This window comes from Hordeum vulgare, chromosome 2H (genome assembly GCF_904849725.1).
Source record: "Hordeum vulgare subsp. vulgare chromosome 2H, MorexV3_pseudomolecules_assembly, whole genome shotgun sequence".
In the NCBI taxonomy this organism is placed as follows: Eukaryota; Viridiplantae; Streptophyta; class Magnoliopsida; order Poales; family Poaceae; genus Hordeum; species Hordeum vulgare.
This window is the reverse complement of record NC_058519.1, coordinates 433,548,596-433,553,939: the sequence shown is the minus strand read 5'-3', so window position 1 is coordinate 433,553,939 and position 5,344 is coordinate 433,548,596. Positions and strand designations below refer to the sequence as shown.

General features: G+C 57.1%; 1 pseudogene; it reads right to left on the bottom strand.

The window, feature by feature from the left end:
- Window positions 1–3,325: 3,325 nt before the first annotated feature.
- On the bottom strand, window positions 3,326–5,139 carry LOC123430207 (annotated as a pseudogene).
- Window positions 5,140–5,344: the final 205 nt, after the last annotated feature.

Sequence of the window (5,344 nt, the reverse complement as noted above, 5' to 3'; positions counted from 1 at the left end):
GGGCTGGGCGTCGGTGAAGAAGGCCCAGCCGGCGAGGGGCTGGGCGTCGGCGAAGGGTGCCCAGCCGACGAGGGGCTGGACGGCGCCGACGAACGAAGCGGCGGAGAGCATGCGGGCGAGGCAGGGCTAGTGCCCGCCACGGGTGACACAGGCGTTGACGGCCGCACGGGCGAGGCGGGGCGAGGGCTCGCCTGGGGTGACACGGGCCGAGAGGCCATCGGCGACAGCAAGGGCGCAGGCGAGTCGGCCGGTCGGACCGGCGACAGGGAGGCCGATCGAACCGGCGTGACAGCTGATCGGACCGGCGTCTCCAGGAGACCACGGGCGTCGCGACCAGCAGCAGCCGGTGCAGCTGCAGGCTCGTCCAGGAGCTCAAGACGAGCACCTCTACCAACACCTGCACCATGGTTAGGTAACAAAATAGGAGCATATGCAACATCATCAAATTGGTCAGAGGCAAGAGAGGATGTATGCATAGATGGCGACTCATTGGTGGACACAGGTAAGTTGGCAAAGGGAAACACATGTTCATCAAACACAACATCCCGAGATATATAGACACGATTTGTGGGAACATGAAGACATTTGTATCCTTTATGAAGGCAACTATAGCCAAGAAAAACACACTTCTTAGATCGAAACTCCAGCTTACGTTTATTGTAGGGACGTAAATGTGGCCAGCAAGCACACCCAAACACCTTAAAAAATGTATAATCAGGTTGTCCATTAACAAGGAGTTCGATGGGAGTCTTCATGTCTAAAACACGAGTGGGAGTATGGTTGATGAGGAAACATGCGGTGGTAAAGGCATCACTCCAAAACCGAAAAGGAACAGATGCATGGGCCAAAAGAGTAAGACCAGTCTCAACAATATGACGATGCTTACGCTCGACAGAACCATTCTGCTGATGTGTATGTGGACATGCTAAACGATGCGCGATCCCAAGTGAACTGAAAAAGGAATCAAGGTTGCGATATTCGCCACCCTAATCTGACTGCACATGAACAATCTTATGGTTGAGAAGGCGTTCAACACGTTTTTGAAATTGAACAACTATATGGAACACATCAGATTTACGCTTAATAACATAAAGCCAAGTAAAGCGACTGTAAGCATCAATGAAACTGACATAATAATTATGACCACTGGTAGAAGTCTGGGCAGGACCCCATACATCTGAAAAGACAAGTTCAAGAGGATGTTTGACCTCACGACTAGACTCTGAAAAAGGAAGTTGATGACTCTTCCCTTGCTGACAAGCATCACACACTGCTACATCTTTATTACTAGACATGCTAGGAAGCTCATGACGACGCAAAATATGACGGACGATAGGAGTGGCAGGATGACCAAGGCGAGCATGCCACTGTGACGACGAAACGCGAACTCCACTAAAAACCCGAGAGACGCCAGGATGCTCCAGACGATAGAGATCCTGGCATAGCCGTCCGCTAAGAAGAACGTCCCTCGTGGCCCGATCCTTAATAAAAAGATCAAAAGGGTGAAATTCACAGAAAACATTGTTATCAACATTAAGCTTAGGAACTGAAAGGAGATTACGCGTCACAGCAGGAACTCTAAGGACATTACGAAGCTGAAGACTCCTATTTGTATGGCTAGTGAGAAGAGATGCTTGACCAATATGAGAGATGCACATACCTACTCCATTGGCGGTGTGAACCTTGTCGGTGTCGTGGTAGGCCTCACGAGAGTGGAGCTTGCCGAGCTCGCTCATGAGTTGATCCGTAGCCCCACTGTCCATGTACTAGTGGGGGTCGACGGGATAGGACTGCGTGTGTCCCTGCTGCTCCCGAGGTGCCGGCTTATCAGCCAACTGTGCCTGACGCTCGTTGTTGCGCGAGTCCTTGCCGTTGTTGTAGAGGCCGAGGAAACTCTTCTGGAAGCAGCGGTGACACTTAGAAGCATAGTGACCCGCACGTCCGCAGAGCTGGCACTCCCGGGTAGGACGACCCCCCCCCAAAGGACGATGCAGGAGGGGGGCTGAGAGAGGCGGCGCGGTGGGACCCTTGCCCGAGGGGGCCGAGTGGGCACCAGGGCCAGGAACGCCACGCCCCGCCTTGTAGGCGGCGTTCGCTGAGGGAATACATCGGCCACGAGTGCGGCACGCCTCCACGTGCTGCTCGGTGAGAAGAAGGCGCGAGTAGAGCTCGTGCGCCGGCATCGGAGACGTGTTGCCACGCTCGTTGATGATCTCCACAAGTTCATCATACTCCTCGTCAAGACCGTTGACGATGTAGGAGTTGAACTCGGTGTCGGTGAGAGGCTGGCCAATGGAGGCCAGAGTGTCGACGATGGACTTGACCTTGTGATAGAAGGCAGTGGCCGTGCCATCGAGCTTCTCGCACTCGCCAAGTTGGCGACGGAGAGCACTGGAACGCGCCTGCAACTGCGACTCGAAGGAGCGCTCCATGATAGTCCATGCCTCGTGAGAGGTCTGGGCGAAGACGAGCATCCCGGCAACCTCCCGGGTAAGCGACCCCTGGATAGCCGAGAGGTTCGCCTGGTCCTGCCCTGTCCAGACGCGATGCCTCGGGTTGTAGACGGGTCCATTGACGCTGTCCACGACCGCAGGAGGGCACGGATAGGAGCCGTCGATGTAGCCGAGGAGGTAATGACTCCCAAGGAGTGGAAGAACCTGCGCACGCCAGCACACGTAGTTATCCGAAGATAGCTTGGTGGTGATGAGGTGGCTGAACTGGAACGGCGCAGGTAGACTCCCAGGCGTGAAGACAGCAGGCGGCGTATACGCCGCAAGAGCCGCGGTCACAGCCTCCGGGGCCACGTGGGCACCGATCGGCGGCGGCAGGTGGGCAGTGTTGGCGTCGAAGGAGGGCGCCATAGCGGGCGTCATGGAGGCGGCGACCATCGGCGCCGAGAGGGCGGCGACCGTAGCGGGCGCCGAGGGGGTCCCCGAGGAGGGCACCATAGGCAGCACAGGCACTGGAGGTGCGGCAGCCGATGGCGGTGGCGAAAACGAAGCCGCCGAGAAGAGGGAGCCGACGCTGCGGGTGCTGATCGGAGCAGCGACAGCAGCGGCGTCAGTAGGGCGAGAGAGGAGCACAGCGAGGGAGGCCGGAAGGAAGCCGACAGAGGCGGAAGCGGTGGAGGTGGTCGTCATCGCAGCGGCCGGAGGAGCAGAAGGTGCGCGGTAGTAGCGGCGGCCCGAGGAGGTGCAACGGCAGCGGCGACCAGGAGATCGCGGCAGCAGCAGCGGCCTGAGGCGGGGCGACGGCGGCGGCGGCCAGGAGATGGGCGGCGGCGACGGAAAACCTAACCTAGTCGGATACCATGTAAGACAAAGGGTTTTGGGGGAACTGGCTCAACCCTCTAGGGTGCCCTATCACATATATTTATAGATGGTGTACCAAGGGTACGTTACAATATACACGTATAGGTACAGATAACTATACAGTCTAACACTGACATTCAAATTGTACAAACTACAGAGCAAAGCAACACCTACAGCACATTGATTCAAATAATTTCATGTACATCTCATCCCGGAGGCTTTTGCATTCAGACCTTCATGCTGCTTCTTAAGTCAGGCTGCACTTAAGAGGCCATCTAAATTTTGTTCCGTTTTCAACAGAGGAACCAGCTGCAGCACCGGAACTGGGACGGCACGCGGCCGGTCTTCCGTGTGCGCTCCACCTGACGGGCTAGCCGGACTGCCCGTCGGTTCCACCTCGCTTCGACCCTCGCCTGCTTCCCCTCCACCTTGTGGCTCAACGTGGACAACCTCTTGGTCAGGCTGTTCTTTGCCCGCGCCTTCATTTGGTCGGCCTGCACCTGAAATGAATCTTGAACAATTACACTCTGTAAATTGATACTTCTACATGATATGATGAACAATCGCAATGCCGATCAAGAGTTGGTAGCACCACAATGCAGCAAGTTCGGAGGTTTAGATGGGAGCTGACCTCTGCATGCCTCATCTTGGCTTCGAATTTGGATTTCTGACAGTTCTCCCACTCCTGAATCCTCACCTCCTTCCTCTGATATTTGAGCCACCATGACCAAAAGAACATAAGATTCAGAAGAAAATGGTGTTTTTGAATGAAACAATCGTGATTAAAATGTGGAGATTTTGTTCCGTGCCTTGATCCGAGCTTGCACTTCTTGGACTCTGCCCATGCCGCGGCTCGAGCTTCGAACTCCGCCTTCTTGGCTCGGTCTTTTTCGCCGGCGTTCTTTTCCGGCGAGTTGTGGAAGCGATCCTCCTTGCTGGCCCAGGACGCGATGCTCATCTTTCCCAGCTGCAGCCCAAGCGCGGCGATCTCGCGGCGCGTCCTGAGCTGCAGCTCCCGCTCCGACGCGGATGGCGAGGCCGACACCGAGCAGAGCGGGCTCAGCGACGGCGTCGCGGCGCCGGCCGGGGTGCCGTTCCTCGACTACTCCTGGCTGGCGATCGGGGTCATCTCCGTGCCGACGTCCCTCATCGACACCAACGACGACGAAGCGCCCACCTGCGTGCAGAGCTTGGTGTCGCGACGCTGCTTGCTGGCCGGCCCGGTCACTGACGAGAGCGACAAAGACGACGGAGAAGGCGACCGGGACAACTCAGTTAGCGCGCTGCCGCCGGGTGTCTTCGTGGCATCTGAAGGCGGCGGCGGCAGCGAAGACTCCGGCACGACTCGCACACAGCCTCTGCCGACGCCGGTGTGGCCGTGCACGGAGGTCGCGGCCTTCCTGGAGGAGATGGGGTTGGAGTGCACGACGTGGTGCCTCCCGGCGATCTACTTCTCGGTGTTGTTCCACTTGGAGGACACCTGTTGTCGGAAGAATGGCCCGAGCCCGGCCACCGCCGACCGCTCCTCCATGCGGAACTCGAAGCTGCCGCCGTTGGCAGAGTGGGCCGCACACCTGCTGTGGCTCCCGCTGGAGCATGAGCGGGACGAAGAAGAGTTGGAGCGGTCCTTGGGGTACTCTGAGGAGGAGCCTTGGTCGGGCTCCTAGGGCAGGAGGCTGTTCTTGGGGTGGTCGTCAGCATCAAGCCTGGACGGCGGCGACTTGCTGGGCGCCTCATCCTTGTTGGCGCCTCCGTGACCGTGGGAGGATCCCATCCCCAGTAGCTTCATCCTCGGCTTCGTCGGAGACATGAACCCCATCTGCATTCGAATCCGAATCACACAAAACAGAACGAAACCAAATCAGGAAGAGATTCAGAGCAGAAGTAAACGTGTAGTTAATTTCAGTAAAACTCGTAGTATGAATGTGTGGGAATTTGTGGCCGCAAAAATCCGTGCCTTGATTTCCGCAGAGGAGGGAGGCGTTGGTTGCTCCGCTACCATTGGAGAGCGACGGTGTGTGAAGAGCGAGTAA